At 34.8% G+C, this 20,947-nt stretch overlaps 1 protein-coding gene across 2 annotated transcripts in view; it reads left to right on the top strand.

Moving 5' to 3' along the window:
* LINGO2 (leucine rich repeat and Ig domain containing 2) overlaps positions 1-20,947 on the top strand; it is a 1,074,912-nt gene that overhangs the window by 449,306 nt on the left and 604,659 nt on the right. For both annotated transcript variants that reach the window (XM_012721335.1, XM_004677707.2), the window contains exon 3: positions 15,126-15,204. The gene's annotated coding sequence lies outside the window, so the exon portion shown is untranslated. The remainder of the gene's footprint in view (positions 1-15,125; positions 15,205-20,947) is intronic.

Genomic DNA, 20,947 nt, shown 5'->3' with positions numbered 1-20,947 from the left:
TTGCCAGAGGTAATGTAGTTCTTCCTCTACTTGGTACATCATTCTTCATTTTGAACATTTTTTTCATCTCAGTTGTAATTCGTGTCAATTTTCCCCCCAATTCACCCATGTGTCACCACCATAGTCCTATATGCTCTTCTCCCCATCCCCAGTTTTGATCCTATTCTCCTTCATTCATATCAGGATCAGAAAAAAAAAATAGTGTAATAAAGTAAAAACGAAAATCAACGAACAATTATAAATCAAATAGTTGTAGGCACGGAGGCATCTGCCTGCTTGCTAGAAAGTGGGAGGTAATTCTAAACTTCTGTTTGATTGCCTTCCGCTACTAATAGCTACTCACATTTCTTGTACATTATCCACAGCTCCTGTGGGCTTCCCTAGTAAAACTACTTAATTCATCAAGATAGCAAGGGCTAGAAAGAATAGAATAAAGCAAATCTGCTACAAAAAGAGCCTTACATAAGCATGAAAGAGACATGGAATCCTATCACTTTTGCCATAGTATTGTTACAGGTCAGGGTGAGGAGCTCCACTGAATCGCAATATCTGCCTGCTCTAAATAAGTTCTGCCATCTGCCACATTAAGACAAAACATATAAGAATTTAATGAAAAGGAACTTTAATACAGTGAGTATACAATACAGAAGACAAAGAATATAATTTCTAAATCAAACACCTGAACTTACCCATCCCCTCATGGGCAAAAGTCAACCCAAAAGGGACTGGTCCAAAGCAAGGCCTGAAAGCCGCCACAAGACTAAAACACCTTCTGTCCAGGACCCATAGAAAAGGGTCAGAAACGGCCAGACAAGTCTGGAAAGAAAAGAGCAAAATCAAAATCAATATAAACACTGCCATAGTGAACCTCCCCGCAGGTCTCTCATCCACATCTGTTTTAACCAGTCGAGGGCTAAGAAATAAACATGGCTTCTTCACATGGCTCCCTGCTCCACGTGGCTTCCTCAGGTCTCCTTCTGGCTCTCCATCCTGCTTCCTTTTTCCTCTTCAGATTCCTTCTCTACTCTCTCTTTCTTTTTCTATTTTTTTTAAATATTTATTTATTTATACAGAACTGGGGTACAGGCCAGAGATGCGGAGGGTGAGAGGCTTCACCAGAGACAGAGTGGGGAGCAAAACAGGCAGATCAACACAGTACACTGCTGAGGGGAGCAGTGGGCGGGTCAGGAGAGGTCTGCCACGCCATGTGGATCTCCTTCGGGGCAGGCAGGGATCGAACTCATGTGGAAGTGGCTTTAGCTTCTTAGTGCAGTGCTTTAACCCGCTGCGCCACCAGAGAGTCCCCACTACTCTCTTTTTTCCCTTCTCAGCTCCACCCTCCTTTTGAGTGGGGCAAGGAACCTGGAACTTCCTCTTTTCCTGGGTACCACCCTGTTACAATATGTCACTTAGGTTTGTCACACTTGCTGTCACAAAAGCCTTACCACCAGTGATATGGAGAATGATGGCTGGTGGATGCCGATGGAGTCTAACACTCATATGGATACATCAAAATGAGCTAAGTGGATAAGAAAAGGTATACAAAACATGATGGAAATTCATGGGCACCAACATTTACATTATATTAATGATATTATAAAACAGAATCTAGACTATGGCTTATGCAGTGTCATAAAGGTGACCCATAGTAGTTTTTTTTTTTCTTCCTGTTTAGTAGTTTATACACATGTTATTACATCTGCCTGCCTGTACTTAGTTGTGTTGACAATAAATTAATGTGGTAATTAGTTCTTATTGCTTAAATGAGCTTATTTTAAATGAGGAACATACCTTGTGGGCTTTTGAATGGCAGATACACCTGCATTATTTCTTGGGTAATTTCCCTTAGTGAACAGTGTCACCTGAAGCAGTGACACTTCTCCATTTAAAGGAGTGTGGTTACAGATAACGTGACAGCATGAGATTTTAGGTCTAGAAAAAGCCTGAGGCAAATAGATTATGCTTATGTACTGAAAAAACACAGGTACATTATCCAGTTTGTGCCCAAGCAAGCTAATTTATTCCAAACTCGTGAAGCTTTGTTTTGATAACTTCTGTGTCTGTTCTTGGCTCAGTGCATGTTTGACTGAGAAATCTTTCTTTCTAAGTGCTCCCTTTTGTCATGACAAATGCTATTTAGGGGACTAATGAGTTGAGATCATAACATAAATCCTTAAAGGAGTTTAATAGGGTCATTGTGATATACTTTGCCAGAGGTAATGTAGTTCTTCCTCTACTTGGTGACTGTAGCCTGCAGCAACTCTGTGTATGTGAAGGTTTAATTTTTGTCTTATTTGTGATTATAGGAGTAAGTATGCAACTATTTTAAGGAATGAAGGTATATTTCAAAATTTCAGGAGCTTGTTCTAAATCTACTGAAGTTTTTACAAGGCCATTTTGAAGTTTGCCCATATTTTGTACAACTGAGACTTCTTTCTCTTCTTTCCCATTTCCTGAGTCCATGCTGATAACTAACTTGGCAGTTTCTCAATTTGTGATTTTGGAGCAAACATTGAACTTTATCAAAATTAAAGTATGTATTTGTATAACAGAGTTTCAGGTAATCAAAAAAAAAATGTAATTGGCTTAAAATCACTGACTAATAGCTATACCTTGTCCATTTCTACTAAAGCAAAGCAAAATGAACATAACCATGATTGTTAGGTCATTTGTAAAATACATGAATGTAGGTTGAGCCTGTGTTTATTTATTGTGTTTATGTGCAAATAACATAACTAAATTATAGTGACAGATTGAGCAGTGAGTACAGTGTGGAGTAAAATAAACCTGAGAGAGAAAAGGAGAGGAAAAGACAGGAAGAGTAGAAAACAATGAGAGAGGGGATGGGAATAGGTGACCTAAAAATGAGTAGTGAATTGAGCTGATTTTGATCAACAATTGTCTCATTTTTTGAAGATATTACAAAAGAGTTATTGTGAAATATTACAATAGTTTCTGTTCTTGGCACTTTAAAAATGAGCAAACAATTTAATTTGATATAGTTATTTCATTATATTATTTAAAAATTCAAACATAACGGTAAAAATTAACTTGAGATCATTCTGATACTGAAAATAAACACTATCCTTTTAAAAAGTAGTTCGAAGCTCAAGAATCAAAATGCTGACTTCTATAGTACAATGCAATTTATACCGTTTGCTATCAGGGCTGTGCATAGCGATAATGTGAGCTGACAGGTTGTCCAGAGTGTAAATAAATCATTGTCTTCCAAACTATATAGTTTACCCACCTTTTACAGATGGTTTGTTTGCAGGTGATAATGTTACCTCTCTAGTCAAATTTTAATGTTTCATTATTTCCAGGTGTATTTTTTTTTAGATTCATTTATTTATGCATACAGAACTAGGGTACAGGCCAGAGGCACAGGGGTAGTGAGAGGATTCACCAGAAACAGAGTGGGGAGCGGAAGAGGCAGATGGACAAAGTACACTGCTGAGGGAAGCAACGGGCATGTCAGGAGAGCTCAGCCCCACCATGTGGATCACCTCGGGGGCTGGTGGGACTCAAACTCATGCTGAAATGGCTTTAGGTTCATTAGTGCTGTGCTTTAACCCGCTGTGCTTTCAGGGAGCTGTGCCACCAGGGAGGGGCCCCCAGGTATAATTTTGTCATCTCCCTTTACCTCCCCTGAATATGCCTAATTATGTAAATGCTTTGAAGTAGTGTAATGACTCATTCCTGTTCAGTTGAAAACTTACTACAAGTATGACAAGAATTAGACATGGTAGATCTTTTTAAAATATCTTTGTCTCATATTGAACATTGGATCTTCAATAGACTATGGATTTTTCAACATTTATCACTGGCAGTGATTAATAAACTCTGCTCTAGTATTACCTAAGCCAAGAAACAAAAGGACTGAAACAAAAATTGTAACTAGTGTACCTGATCAGTCAAAGATGTTCAATGGTGTGAAACTATATTTAGAGATGTGTTATTGTCTCTAGACAGTAGTAAAGTACAGATTTAGCTCTATATGTTGACTACTCATTATAGATTATAAAAAAAGTAGTCTAAGATTGATAGGCAGGTGTTTTGCTTACTGTTTATATATCTGTGTAGTTTGAAACAGTCCCAAGATTATACTCTATTAAATGAAATCTCATTTGAGGACTTTTGAATATTGATATAAATTTTCCACCAGGTGCTTTAGACAAACATTTGTAATATAAGTATTCTGGCCAATTTTGAGCTATTAAAAGCCCTCCCAAAACTAGTTTTCTATTTTAATGAGCTCTTTTGCACTATAGTAATTTTAAATGTCAGTTTAATCAATAATATGTACAGTAGCAGAGCCTTTGGGCTTTTGAAATGTCAGTTGTTTAAATTTGAAAAATGGATATTGCCCTTACAAAATCATCTGGTCAAGCATTTGCATTATATTACACTTAGCACAGAGACTTACATTGTACTTATAATGTCTTCATCAATTAGATCAAGAAGATGTAAAGCTTAAGAATCTTAATATGTGATATCCAATTATGAGATATCAGGGCATGATTAATTTTCCCCAATTTCTTCACACAATGCATCAAGACAGCAGAATGAAAGAAAATTAAATTGGTATAAAACTAAACAGATTAAGCTGTTAAAATTTTTGGTTATTGATTCCTCCTTTTTCCATATTCCCACATGCATATTCATCACATAGATGTTCAGAGATAAAAATTTATTATGCAGATATCCGAACACATTAGTTGATATATTGGAGGTTGCAGGACTGACTTTGACTCTGATCTATAGGTGATCATAAGGAATGCTCATATATTGAATATATGCACAGAAATATATCTACATACATGGTAAACACAATATTTAAGAATAAGTTACTGAATTAATTGCTATAAAATACATTAGACATCTTTAAGATCACTAAATGAGAATATAAGTAGAGAGGAGAAAACAAAATTTACTTTTGTTCTAGGAATATTTCAATGGCAAATCCTCCGTCTCCAAAATGCCTAAAACTGAGAAATAATAAAAGGCTTATTAGAGCAACTATGAGAGAGTTATTATATGACTCAAAAATAAATAAAAAACTGAGAAATCTAATAGATTTCAAATAGAAACCCCAAGTGGAAATTCAAAATAACAGATTTTTTTTTTTTCCTTACCAGTAACTCTGTGGTGTAACTCTTCTTAAAGCAGACATTTACTTAATAACAATTGAAAATTCTCCTGGAATGGACATTGATTTTTGTTATTACTGTAATAGTAATTAATAAATAAAGCTACCAATTGAATAATTATTATTTACCAACCACTGTAATCTGATTTAGCATAAACTGATGCCTATTTTTATAGAATAAATCCTCATTTGAAGATAGACTTTATGATCACAGAAGTTAAGCATTTTGCCAAATTTACAATGCTGTAAGTGGTAAAGTTGAGATTCAAACTCAGGGCTATTTGACTTTAGTAACCAGTGTCTCCACCACCTCTGCTTCATCAGGTTTCATAGAATAATTGTTCATATTTTTTAAATTATTAATAGCTGGTCTTCTATTAGAAAGGAAAAAAATGCCTACAAGTAGAGGCTTACACTATGTCACAATCATATTTCTTATGATTATGAACTACTTCATGAGAGTCTTGTCTCTTTTAGACTGGAGAATTCAGGAGAATAGTAGTGACAATGAGTGAGAGAAATAGCCAGATTAAAAACCAGTTAAGAAGGAATGAAAAAGGTAAACCCTTAAAACCTAATGTAGATGGAAACTAGCTTTTTAAATTTATTCCTTAAATTAAAAGGGAACAAAATAGTGAAATAGTTCCAAAACTTCATTTAAACATGTAAAGGCCAAATAATTGATAGAGGAGAAGGAAAAGTTTAATTCATCCTTATATGTACAGAGTAAGAGTATAATATAACATGTTTTATTTTACCTTGTGTGAGAAACGACTGCACAGGAAGAGAAAGGAAATAGGTTTAATATTTAATGAGTGTCCACTAAGTGTTCATCATTTGAATTCTCCCACACTCCCACTGCAGAGAGAGGTTAAACATAACTGTTGTATAGAAAATGCTAAATTGTAAATAACAAAAATCACCTGCTAAAAGTTTATTGTATTTATAGTCACATGTGCATATATATAGTCATCATGGTCATACTGCATGACTATGCAGTATGATATGTCACATACAAAGAATAGCCTACTTTTAACTTTTACTAGGGTTATATAGATAATCCTAATTATATAAATTACTAAATATTCAGAATTACAAGATTTTACATCAGCAAATAATTGTTGAGCCCTGTTAATATGGTAGATATTGGGTGAGAAGCATGGAAATATATTCCTTTTCAATTCCTTTTCAAAATAATCAACACTTATCTGTCATAAAGATAGAACCACCTTTCCATAATTAAGTTTTAATATGAAATCCTTGTAATATTTAACTCCATATAAATTAAATATTATTCTCATTTTGTTAATAAAGATCTAAAAACTTATCAAGATTGATAATTAATATAGTTCCATAAATATAGTTCCATTTAAATATTACATACATTTAGAATGTCCAAAACTTCCCTATTATTTTTTTAAATCATATTGCTTTTCAAATCATAAAAGTATTTTTTTTTTCAAATCATAAGACACAAAGTATAGCCTTATGACAATTAGATTACAGCATAAGAATAAAACTGTCTTATAAAAGCATCTGGTAAAATGAGTTATGGTATAAAGAAAAGTTTCAAGAAAGTAAATTAAAGCCTCCTCAAGATCCCTAAGCAATATCCTATATTAATAAGAGTTATGTAAATATAACCTATAAAAATTGAATCCAGATTTTGGTTATGACTCCTTTGTTAGTAGACTATTTTGTAAGAAGTAAACATTTAAAACAAAAATTTTACAAGGCCTTGGATGTACTAGTAAGATGTAATCCAGGCCTTCCCTGTGGCTTAGGACACAGCACTGCAAGCTAGCCACAGCTGCGTCAGTGTGAGGTTGATTCCCAGCCCAGGATGCAGGATGTAATCCACATGGTGCGACAGAGCTCTCTTGTCTCACCCACTGCTCCCCTCAGCAGTGTACCATTGATTTGCCTGTTCTGCTCCCCTCTCTGTCTCTGATGAAACCTCTCACTGTTCCTGCACCTCTAGCTAGTATCCCAGTTCTGTATGCCTAAATAAATAACTCTTAAAAAAAAAAAAGAAAACAAACAAAAACACTGTAAAATAGAGAGATATGCTTCTCTTTGCAACACTGCAAAGCTAGCTGCAGCAACCGCAGCCAGTTCAATGCCAGTTCAATCCCTGAACAGAAGGTAACCCCCATGGTGCAGCAGACCTCTCCTGTCTCACCCCCTATTCCCCTCAGCAGTGTATTTCGTAGTTTTGCCTGTTCTGCCCCCCAATCTGTCTCGTGAATCCTCTCATTGCTCCTGTACCTAAATAAATAAATCTTAAAAAAAATATATATAGATGTGATCCAGCAAATAGAAAATAGTTTTAAACAAGGCTAATGTAGTTGGGTTCAATGAGACCCTTTCAGCATCCCTACAAATCACGTTCATACCTATAATGATGTCCCTTTATCTAAGCAGCAGCAGTTTCTCATGAGATCTCAGCCCTTTTCTTAAAATGGGTTGCACCTCTCCTTTCCTGGGTAGCATATAGGCCCAGGAGTCAGCAGTTCCAGGAAAAGGATGAAAAAAAGTTAACTTCTGTGCTGAAGTATTGTGACAGTGTCCTCAAAAATGCAGTCATCCAAAGAATACTCAGTATACAATCTGGAATCTTATGTTCCCTTTCATCTCAGCTTGTTCTCAAGTCATTCAGTCTCTCTGGATCTCTACTTCTTGATATGTTCATATGTGATTTAGAATTAAATCATTAGAAGTGTTCTTCTAGACTAAAATTATTGTATAGGTGATTGAACCATAAAAGGTCTGTGAAAAAAGCCTATACTTTCTATTCTACATCAATTCCTAATCTCTATGATGGATTTTCCTTTCAAAATTCTTCAGATACCACTTAGGCTAAACTATTACAGTTAAAGGAATATATTTTGAGAAGAAATATGAATATGATATATTACTTTTGCAGAGATATGACTTTCTGACTGTGGTTGTTGCTTAAAAGTTAGATTAACCTTTAAGTATAATCATCAGTTCCAGCAGCCAGATCTCTCTGTCCCTATACCATGACATTCCACTCATCCCTAATCCCCTCTCTCCTTCCTGTTTTCCTTTTTGTCTATTTTCCTCTTCTCTTTCTTCTCTACCTTCTACAGTGTACTGAGACCACAGTGATAAAATAAAGATATTTTATACCACTACCTGAAATGCCTACCCTGGATGGAGTTAGATTCTGTGGTCTTTTCATTTTCCCAGAGGAAGTAGATAAAAGCAGATGACCTTATAACCTTTGGGTTGCCAACCTTCCATCACCCATCACTTTGTCAGAAAAGGTGATGGTAAAGAACAGGAGAGTAAGTTTTTTTTTTTTTTTTTTTTTTAAAAGGCTTGTTTTGGATTCAGAGCACAAGGCACAACATTTGACTTACATGTAATATTGCCAAATAGAGTAGGGAAATGCTAACTATGGGGCTTTCTTTCTGTGACATGAGAGTCATGCTCCTACCTCATTGATTCGTTAATAGATAAAATACAGGGTATCTAGTACCCAGGTACCAAATTGGAATGTGATTAATAATTTTCTTTATCAAAAGTATACCAAGTAATATAAAGATTTCTAGTGAATCTTTTATAGCAGAGTTTGTGATCTGTGAAATTTCCAGAGCCATACCTTCCCTAGCTTTCCACTTCAGCCTGTTGCTTCCCAAAGCATGAGTTCAGCAGATGAATAGTGGAAAAATGATTTGTTAGACAATATCATTCAATATGTCTTATAAAAAGAATAACATTTGTATCAGAAGAAACAGTAATTTATCTATGATCCAAAGTGACTCGGGGATAATTCTTAAATAATATTAGTACCTCTACTCTGTATTAGAGAAGGAAACTGAAGGTTAAAAAAAAAAATCAAAAGAATTAGCTCTAGATTTTTAAAGAATTCAATGAATATTCCTAGGAAATCTGCTCAATAGGACCTGGCATCACACTTTCTTTTCATATCTTTTAAAAAGATGGTTATTAGGGTAATGGGCATTTGGTATCTAATGCCATTTTTTTGCCTTTTAAGAAGTATGAAAATAGTTTTATGAAGTGTGTCAGAAAGACACACACATTGATTATATTTTAGAAGGTGATAGCTTTAGAATCCTAATTCAGGAAGTTCAGAACCAAAAATTGTTAAGGTGAAATATGTGGAAAACTGCACATTTTTCTCCAATGTATTATTAGTGTCTTTTAATTAGAAGTAGTGTTGCATTATTGTTAGCACAAGCTCTAATATCATGCTGCCTTAGTTTAAGTCCCTGCTCTGTTAAATGCCTCAATTTCTGGCACTATCATGGTATAAAATAAGGATTTGTTTATTGTGGGGCATTAAATGAGCAAATAGATTTATGTACTGAGAATAGTACCTGTGAACACAGTACATATTTGGTGTATATTTTATGTTATTTTGATGTGTACAAAACTGTTATATGTGATGTATATTTTAATTTAAAGAGAGACTTTATAAGGATATACTTTAAGTTCAAATGCAGTTCATTGCAAATTTTGTAGCCATCATAAAATTCAACTTTTTAAAAGTATAAGCACAATGAAAAGTTTTAACTTGATTGACCTAATAAAAACATAACAGCATTTTTCTTTTACTTTTGGATTTAGAAAGATTAAAGCAAATAAAAATACACCTCTGAAAAAGTCAAGATCAAAAGAAAATGTAAGCCACCAATGCAATGCAAGGGAAGTTCTTCTCATTCTGTTGGGAGCCACCAAACAAAGTAGATTAAACCCAGGCAACTTAAAATAGAGAAGAGTCAAAATTCCTTCTTTTATTAGTGTTTGTGTCTACTGAATAAAGGCGATGTGGATTGCATACTAAAGTGGAATTTAGTGTAGTTGAAGTGCAAAATGCTCTTGTGGTATGACCAGGGGCAATGTGTTTCAAATGGAATCTCTTTGAAGTGATTCAGTAGAATAATGCTATCACTTTTTTTCACTTGGAAAAATGTTAGCTTTAAATATTAAAAAAGTTTTAAAGAATGAAGAGTAAAAATTACTCAATGAATATATTTGTTCAATATCCCTTCTATATATTCTCTATTCCTCTAATACATATCATAACTAATTTCTATATTAGGAATATGAATTAGATAGCTTAATTATTAGTATTAGCATACATATTTTGTAATATTCAAGTTAAGAGTTATATTACTTCATTACATTAAAATTCATATTCATTGGTATATCCTAGCTTTTCTATTATGGAAAAGAATGTTGACTACATTTATGTTTCCAGAGAATGTCATTTATGTTGATTTGTTATACATTTATTATTTCTTAAGCTGGTCAGTTTTTATGTAAAACAACTCATTTTAAATAGTAAATGTTTTTTTTTACACATATTAATAAAACACTAGTATATCTATAATTTGGCATTAACTAACAAAACAGACATCAAAACAGCCATTTTGATGACCATTCTTTCATATAAGGGTCAAAAAAACAAGCAAAAGAAAGAAAAAGTTTCAATTTAGAGCATCAGTTTTATTTAACAACTGAGAACTATTTAAGTACTTAAGCCATCTAGTTGCAGTCTACTGCACTCATTGCAGGTTCCAAAATTTGCTAAGCACTAAGCACCACTGCATTCAACTTCTGTGACTGAATCTATCTAGTTTATGCTTTTTTTTTAAGATTTATTTAATTTTACATATAAAAACTGGGGTACAGGCCCCCACTGTGAGGGTGTGAGAAGATTCACCAGAGATAGAATGGGGAGCAGAGCAAGCAGATGTACTGAAATACCCTGCTGAGGGGAGCAGTGGGCAAGGAATCTGACTCTTTCTGCAGAGGCTGGTGATAGTTTCATAAGAGTCTTTATCCACTGAGTCACCAGGGAGCCCCTGGTTGATACTTTGGAGACAAGTGGAAAAACTTGTGATCTTGAGAAAAATGCTGGCACTTAATAAAGTTCAATTATTGTATCTGTAAAGGAACACTCCCTATCTATACAATATATTTTATGATGAATAAATTTAGTAATGTTTGTAGAGCATCAAATTTAGGCACATAGTAGAAAGGTTATTTAACTTGTCTTTTTATTCCATGACCAAAAATAATATAATCTTAAAGAGAATGTAGTGCCATGAAATAACTCAAAGTTTTTGGTCTGCTCAAAATATGAAAGACTCTCTGTCCCCAATGTAGGGTAAATCATTCTCTAAGAAAAAATCTAAAGTTTTCAAAATGTGAATGAAATTCCAACTCCAGAGGCAGTAAGCATGAATGTTTCAGGCTGGTGGTGTTATTTACCTTAGGGGACCATCCAAGAAAGTTACTACTCAGCTCTTTTCACCATGTCATGCTCTGCAATATTATTTTCTCTGTATTAATGCCCTAGACCAGACATGCTCACCTGTGTGTGTGTGTGTGTGTGTGTTGGCATGACATACTTGTGTGTGTATTTGTAGGGGGTGTGCAGAACTTAGTAGGAAATTTGATTGCTTAGAACTCACAAATTAATGTAAACTAAGTATTAATAATTGTGAATATAAAATTGAGATACTTGCACTTTAAAAGCTATCATGTACTGTACATTTCCTCTGTAAATGTCTTCTCAATTGCCTTCACCTTCAAATAAAGTATGAGAATCAATAGAAAATGTGGAAAAAGAAAGACAAGTGGTAGGTAGGTCTACTCTTCCATTTAAAGCAGAGGTTTTCAAACCTTTGTTCCAAAAATTCTTATAATGATAAAGATATAAATTATATAAATTATTTTTTAAAGATTTATTTATTCATGAACACAGAACTAGGTTGCAGGCCAGAGGTGCAGAGGTGGTGACAGGATTCACCAGAGTGGGGAGCAGAACATGTGGGTCTGGAGAGGTCTGCAATGCCATGTGGGTCACCTCCTTGGCCTGGGATGGAACTCGTTCTGAAGTGGCCGCAACTAGTTTCATAGTGCTGCACTTTAACCCATTGTGCCACCAGGGAGGGCCCAGAGATATCAATTCATAACTGTAATGTATTTCTACCTAGAAATAGTCACAGTAGAGCCCTCCTTGGTAGTGCAACAGGTTAAAGCACAGCACTGCAAGGGAGCAGCAGCCACTTCATTACAGCTGGATCCTCAGCCCCTCAGGTGATCAACATGGCCCAGCAGATCTCTCCTGACCCACCTGCTGCTCCCCTCAGCTGTGTACTTCCTTGATCTTCCTGTCCTGCTCCCTACTCTGTCTCTGGTGAATCCTCTCACCACCCCTGCACCCGGTTCTGTATGCATAAATAAATAAAATCTTAAAAAAAAAGAAAGAAAAAAACGAAAAGAAATAGTTACAATATAGTTCTGTGTTTTTACCTATGAAAATACATTGTAAGTCTAGGAAGACTTGCTTTTATTTATTTGATTTCAATTGCTTCCTAGCTGACCAATATAAACCTTAACCCAGTTTGTATCAGTTTATATATTGCATATTTATGGAGATTGCATGGTCTAAAGAAGTAAGTAAAACAATTATTACTGTTTTCTAAATTGCACCTCCATATCTCTAACCTTAAAGGTCAAGATACTTTTGTTTGACTAAGGCTTAAATTAGTTCGAGTTGTATCTTAAAGATATTAATCCCTATAAAATTATTCTTGCAGTATATGCACTGTCCTTTTTAACAATTTCTGCTCCCTGTTACTAATACTTTCTTTCATTTTATAGATAACAATAACAGCTGCCATTGAGTTGTTCACTAAGTGCTGGGATTGTGCTAAATGTGTTGTATTTCAGTTCCCACATTAATCCAATACTGCTTTTTGAGGTCATTATCTGCTTAGTATTACATACACATCTGCTATAATAGAAGATTATCTGCTATAATATATGATCATCTCATTACTTAAAATGGCTATAAGTAAGAGACACAATATTTAATGGTATTGGTGTATCATGTCATATTCCAAGGGGTCTGATTTAGAAGCCAGAAAGTTTGGAATATCACTTCAACCAGTAACTAATCATGGGATTGAGGGACAAATGGACATTTTTTGTGTATCTGAGGTAAAAGATGTTGTGCATGTTTTACAAACTTTTCCAGCTTGTGTCTCAGGAATTTATTAAGTAAATTGCCAACCTGCAGTATGATTTTTTATGGATTGCCCCAAGCATGTAGGCAGGTCTTAATCTTTTATATATGATTTGATCTATCTCCATCTAATATTCACTAAGTCCCCATTTTTATGTTGTAGACAGTATGATATCTCAAATTGTGTACCTCAAAATGATGAGGCAAGTTTCCTCACATTCTTGGTTCTAAGCTCTTTCTCTAGCTCAGCTAAGTTGCCTCCACCAATTCACATGAAATCAACATTTTACACTTAACCTCTAATTCCTCTGAGTAATATTTATTGTGTCATTAATATCTTCCTGCTAGTTTTCAAAATCACTGTGGTCTAGAGAATCTTCCCACATTAAGACTAATTAGTTACATCATCTAAGACAATACCTGGGCCTTGTTTCATATCCATTAGCATTAGGTACGAATAGAATGCTCCATTATTAGAATGTCTATATAGATAATGATTCTCCTTGAACTCTTAGCAAAGAGAAAAAAGCATACATGGTTTTAATGGGACTTGGTGTATATCCATATTTTTTATGCATCTCTGTAGTAAATAATACATATACACACACATATGCACATGCTCTATGTGTGCATGTATACATACGAAATAATGTAGTAAATGCGAAAGATACATATGTATGTACTATACATACATATAAATATATATTTACATATAATCACATTTTATATAGATATATAAGAAATTGAGCAGTGCATAAGGAATTGCTGGTAGCTTGTAAAGACTTTGAATCAGTGACATAATTTGTATGAATCCCACATTAAGCCATGACCTTCTACGATTATTCTTGCACTGAGATAAGAAGATTTTCATTTATTTCTTTCTAATCTGCTCCATATTTCCTGACAAATACATAGTTTTCAGGCACATCATTTCCCGATCTCTGTCCTTACACTCCTGTTCTTTGTCACCTAATGAATTAGACATTTCAGAAAGGGGAAGGGGTGGACACAGATGTTTATAATTGCTGATTCATTGAGATTTGTGCCTGAATTTAACACTACCTGCACAAGGCTGGGAGTGAGGAAAATGCAGAAGCCAGTTTCCTCCTATGTAAATACCATGTGTTTGTGTAAGTGGAACATAAAGAAATACCATTGCACAGTAGTACCTGTATATGTTCCCTACCATTTTATTCTCTGTAGCAAGTAGATGGGAAAATAATGATTGATTTTTTTTTCTTCATACCATTGATATAGGGGATGACATTTTGAACTATTATCTATTTCACTTATATATATGTATATGCATGCATGTATATATATATATATATGTATATATACATGCGTGTATATGTGTATATATGTATTTTCTAGAATGATAAACAAACAATTTAAATATTTACATATTGAAATCAGCTTACCAAATGGATCACTAACCTTTCTGATGTTTTATGAAATTTGTTTAGGAAAAGTAGTATGGGTCATAAATTAGGGTTGGTTCCCAAATCTAATGAGTAAGGCAAACAGTAAAATGTAAACCAGGACTAATACCCCCTAACACTAATAACACAGTGTTACAACTAGAAATATGTCTATGTTGATAATGTGTTTATCATAAAATATTTCAATTGTAAATGTTTTAGATCTTAGAGTACAACAGCATATTTTCCAGTAAAATAATAAATCATTGAATAGTTCCACTTCTTGTAGGTGTTCCATATTCTGGAGCCAAATTTAGTGCCTTTCAAATCCTATTCAGATATATGTGTGATGTATATGTGTGATACAATATTGTGCATTGAACAAAAACTACAGTAATCACAGTATAGAGAAAATATTTTTAAATGTTAATAGAGAGTTTTAATAAATAGTTCAAGGATAATCAGCATCATTATACAAATACATGAATTGTTCTCAATGTATGATTTCACCTTCCTTTTATTACAGAACTTGGAGTGCCACTGAAATGCTATATCATGAGCTTCTTGTGCTTCTAATGTGTCCAGTTAATGTTTTATCATAAAAGGTAAATACTGAATTTATTTTAATTGTATTTTCTTGGATGAAATGAGGTGACTTTTTGTATCTTAATATCTATTTGCTTTTATCATAAGAAGGAAGTTAGTTTTCTCTTTTTTAATCATATTTAATTAAGTAGTTTCTCTAATTTGTTAGCTCCAAAGCGACTGGTGGAAGGTATTGGAATATTGACAATTACTGTAATACTTTTACATTTTTCTCTGTAAAACTATTGTCTGTTATAGACTGTGTGTTTTAGACAGCCTGCATTCTGCTTTATTTTGTCCTATGAAAGACCATTTTAGCATGTCTAATCATTATAAAGAAAGCATAATAACTAAATACGGTTTCTTTATTAAAACTTATGACATGTATAATAATATCAGAGGTTATATTACTATTAATTGTATGTTGAAATCTAAACCTATTTCCCTTATTATTCTTGCAAGGTATAGCATTTACTCTTATTTTAAAAATCACAGCTATAATAATAGAAACTGCTTCATAGTCTTTTTATACAGGACATAGATGACATTTCCTTGGAAAATCTTATGCATTATTGTCTTTGTTTCTCTGGTTATTATTTGCAAGTTTCATAACAAAGCATTTATTTTTACTTTTTTTAATAATATAATAGTTTATTTCTACATCATTTTGTATATATATTTTTTCATCTCAATTGTAATCCCCATGGGTTTCCCATCACCTAGTCACACATGTGCCATCACCATACTCCTGTGCACTTCCCTCCCTCCACCCTGTTTTTGATCCCATTCCCCACTCCACCCTCACAAAATGTCTCTGGTATATGGTTGTTCATTATTCTTGTTATTTTCTCACCTGGGCCATTATAATCCTGCTATGAATGAAACCATCCGGTATTTTTCTTTACCTTTCTGGCTTATCTCACTAAGCATGATCTTTTCCAGCTCCATCCAAGTTGCTGCAAAAGACATGTGTTAATTTTTTTTTAAAAGATTTAATTTATTATTTATTTGTGCATACAGAACTGGGGTACAGGCCAGAGGCTCAGGGGCGGTGAGAGGTTTTCACCAGAGACAGAGTGGGGAACAGAACAGGCAGATCTACGAAGTACACTGCTGAGGGAAGCAGCGGGCGGCCAGGAGAGGTCTGGCTCGCCATGTGGTCTCCTCCGGGGCAGGAGGCAGGCGGGAATCGAACTCATGCGGAAGTGGCTTCAGATTCTCAATGCTGTGCTTTAACCCGCTGCGCCACCAGGGAGGGCCGACATGTGTTAATTTTTTTGTTTTGGTTGCTGAGTAATATTCCATTGTATATATGTACCACATCTTTCTAATCCAGTCAGAAGCAGCACTTGGGCTGCTTCCATGTTTTTCCAATTGTAAATAAAGCAGCAATAAACATGGGAATGCAGGTATCTTTTTCAATCAATGTTTTTATGTCTTTTGGGTAGATACCTAGGAGTGGAATTGCTGGGTCATAGGGAAACTCCATGTTAAGCAGTTTGAGGAACCTCCAAACAGTTTTTATAGTGGTTGTACTAGTTTGCATTCCCACCAGCAGTGCACAAGAGTTCCTTTTTCTCCACATCTTCGCCAACATTTGTTGTTGCTAGTTGTTTGAAGATGAGCCATTCTCACTGGGGTGAGGTGTTATCTCATTGTGGTTTTAATTTGCATCTCCCTTATTATGAGTGATGTTGAACATTTTTTCATATGCTTGTTGGGCACCTGCATTTCCTCTTTGGAGACATGTCTTTTTAGCTCTTCTGACCATTTTTTGATGGGATTGTTTATTTTATTTTTGTTCTGTTTCGTCGGTTCTCTGTATATTTTTGTGATCAGTCCTTTATTACTGCTTTTGTGTGAGAAAATGTTTTCCTAATTACTGGACTCTCTGTTTTTTGTCATGTGTCTTTTGCTGTACAGAAGCTCTTAATCTTGATGTAGGACCATCTATTTATCCTTAGGTGATCTATCTTTAAAGATGTTCCTGAAGTGTATGTCGTGTAGTGTTTGGCCAATCTTTGCTTCTAGGTATTTCATGGTTTTTGTGCTTATGTCTAGGTCTTTAATCCACTTCGAGTTGATTTTTGTGACTGGAGTGAGGCAGTGATCTAGTTTCATTTTTTTGCAGATAGCTTCCCAGTTTTCCCAGCACCATTTGCTGAACAAACTTTCTTTGTTCCACTGTATGTTCTTTGCTCCTTTGTCAAAAATTAGGTGTCCATAAACTTGTGGGTTTATATCTGGGTTTTCTATTCAAATCCAATGGTCTGTATGTCTATTCTTGATCCAGTACCTTGCAGTTTTGATTGTTATGGCTTTGTTGTACAGCTTGAAGTTTGGGATTGTAATGCCTCAATTTTGTTTTTTCTTAGACATGAGGGTTTTGGTTTTTCGAGGTCTTTTGTTGTTCCATATGAATCTCATCAACATTTTTTCTATTTCTTTGAAGAATGTCATTGAGATTTTTATTGGAATGACATTAAACCTGTATATTGCTTTTGGCAGGATGGCCATTTTGATGATGTAAATTTTCCTGATCCATGAGCAGGGGATGTCTTTCCATTTCATGGTGTCTTCTTGTATTTCTTTTAACAGTGTATTGTAATTTTTTTGTAGAGGCCTTTTATCTTTTTTGTTAGGTTGACTCCCAGATATTTGATTCTTTTTGTTTTAAGTGAAAAGGGGATTTTTTTTTAAATTTCTGCTTCTTCTGATTGGTTGTTTGTGTATAGGAATGCCTCTGACTTTTGTGTGTTGATTTTATATCCTGCTACCTTGCCAAACTGGTGGATGGTTTTGATTAGTTCCTCTGTGGAGTTTTTAGGGTTTTCCATGTAAATTAACATATTGTCTGCAAATAAGGATAGTTTTACTTCTTCTTTCCCTATTTGAATTCCTTGTATGCCTTTTTCCTGTCTTATTGCTCTGGTTAGAACTTCCAATGTTATGTTGAAGAGCAGTGGTGATAGTGGACACCCTTGTCTTGTTCCTCATCTCAAAGGAAAGGTTTTCAGCTTTTCTCCATTGAGGATAATATTGGCTGTGGGTTTATCATATGTGGCCGTTATCATGTTGCGGTATATTCCTTCTATTCCAAGAGTTTCAAGGCCCTTAAATATAAATGGGTGTTGCACTTTGTCAAAATCCTTCACATCTATTGATATGATTGTGTGTTTTTTTATTCTTCTGTTGCTTGATGATGGATCGCATTAATTGATTTTCTGATGTTAAACCATCCTTGTGCTCCTGGGATAAAACCCTCTTGGTCATGGTGTATTATTCTTTTAATGCATTGTTGGATTCTGTTAGCTAAGATTTTGTTGAGGATTTTTGCATCAATGTTCATTAGGGAGATTGGTCTGAAGTTTTCTTTTTTTGTGTTTTCTTTGTTAGGTTTTGGTATTAGTGTGATGTTGGCTTCGTAGAACGTTTGTGGTAGTTTTCCTTCTTTTTCAATTTTTTGGATGAGTCTGTATAGAATGGACACTAGTTCTTTTCTGAAAGTTTGGTAAAATTCATTTGTAAATCCATCTGGTCCTGGACTTTTATTTTGGGGGAGGGTTTTGATTACTTCTTCTATTTCCTTGCTTGTAATTGGCCTGTGTAGTTGTTCTGTTTCTTCTTTATCTAGCTTTGGGTGGTTGTGGAGTTGTAGGTATTTGTAATTTCTGTTAAATTGTCCAATTTGTTTGCATATAGTTGCTCATAGTAATGTCTGATTATTCTTTTGATTTCTGCTGGGTCTGTTGTGATTTCTTTTCTTCATTTATGATTCTGTGTATTTGTGCTTTCTCTTGTTTTTTCTTTGTGAGCCTGGCTAGTGGCCTTTCTATCTTGTTTATTTTTTCAAAGAACCAACTTTTGGTTTCATTGATTTTTTGGACTGCTTTCCTAAAATCCATTTCATTTATTTCTGATTTGACTTTTATTATTTCTTGTCTTCTGCTGGCTTTTTGGGTTATTTTGTTGTTCTTTTTCCAATTCTTTAAGGTGGGACATTAGGTTGTTTCTTTGACTTATTTCTTGTTTCTTTATGTGAGCTTGTATTTCTATATATTTTCCTCTTATAGATGCTTTTTTTTTAAGATTTATGTATTTATTCGTACAGAACTGGGGTACAGGCCAGAGATGTGGAGGGTGAGATGATTCACCAGAGACAGAGTGGGGAGCAGAACAGGCAGATTGATGAAGTACACTGCTGCAGGAGAAGTGGGTGGGTCAGGAGAGGTCTGCCGTGCCATCTGGTCACCTCCGGGGCAGGCGGGGATCAAACTCATGCGGAAGTGGCTTAAGCTTCTTTGTGTTGTGCTTTAACCCGCTCTGCCACCAGGGAGGGCCTTATGACTGCTTTTAATGTGTCCCATACATTTTGGAGACTTGTGTCGTCATTGTCATTCTTCTCCAAGTATTTTCTAATTTCTTCTTTGATCTCCTCATTGACACAATGTTCTTCCAGTAGTGTGAGTTTTATTCTCCACAGGATAGGTGGGTTTCTTGCCTTCTTCATATGGTTTATTTCTAGTTTGAGTCCTTCATGGTCGGAAAAATAGTTGGTATGTTTTCGATCTTAATGTATCGATTGATGTTTATCTTGTGACCCAGTATGTGGTCAATCCTAGAGAATGATCCATGTGGGTTTTAGAAAAATGTGTACTCAGATTTTCTGGGGTGCAGTATTCCATATATGTCTGCTAGACACATGTTGTCCAGGTCCTTGTTGAGAGCTTTATTTTCTTTACTTATTTTTTGTCTTGTTTATCTGTCCATTGTGGAGAGTGGCATGTTGAAGTCTCCTACTATGTATGTATTCTCTGTGATATACATTTTCATGGATGACAGTAGTTTCCTAATAAATTTTGGTGCTTCTTCATTTGGTGCATATATATTGATGATTGTTATATCTTCTTGTTGGATTGTCCCCTTAATCATAATGCAGTGGCCTTCTTTATCTCTTAACCTTTTTAAGTTTGAAGTCTATTTGATTTGATATAGCAGTTCCTGCCTTCTTTTTGGGTCCATTTTCTTGTGGGATTGTTTTCCATCCTTTTATTTTCAGTCTGTTTTTATCTTTTGTAGTTAGATGGGTTTCCTACAGACAGCAGAATGATGGGTTCTGTTTTTTAATCCATCCTGCAACTCTGTGTCTTTTGACTGATGAGTTTAAGCCATTTACATTTAGAGATAATATTGATATTCTGGCACCTACATTTGCCATTATTTTTATTCCTTGTTTTGAACTGTTCTTGTTCATCTTCTGTTATCTTCTGTTAGATTTGGTTTTGAGGACTTTTTTTTTTTTTTGAAGTGTTTTTGGAGTGGGTGTTTAGTCATGAAAAAATTGCACAGTTTCTGTTTGTCTCAAAATGTCCTTATTCTTTCTTCATAGAGGAAGGAGAGCTTTGCAGGATAGAGTTTTCTTGGTTGACATTTAATGCTTTGGAGTTTGATGAGTATGTTCCTCCACTGTCTTCTTGCCCATAGTGTTTCTTTGGAGAAGTCTGATGTCAGCCTGATCAGTTGCCCTTTACAGGTTATTTGTTTCTTCCCTCTTGTCATTCTCATTATCTCATTATTTGCTTGTCTTGTATTCTTGGCAGTTTTACTATGATGTGTCTTGTTGTATTTCTCCTGTCATCATAGTAGTTTGGTGTTCTCCCTGCTTCTTGGATATCTACTTTCATCTCCTTCTTCATATTAGGAAACTTTTCTTCTGTTATTTCTGTGAATATTTTCTCTGTCCCTTGGCCTTTCTCTTCACCT

The sequence above is a fragment of the Condylura cristata genome, unplaced genomic scaffold, assembly GCF_000260355.1.
Source record: "Condylura cristata isolate star-nosed mole 26May11 unplaced genomic scaffold, ConCri1.0 scaffold00006, whole genome shotgun sequence".
NCBI lineage: Eukaryota > Metazoa > Chordata > Mammalia > Eulipotyphla > Talpidae > Condylura > Condylura cristata.
The sequence above is the reverse complement of the archived record's forward strand: the minus strand, read 5'-3'. Positions and strand labels throughout refer to the sequence as shown.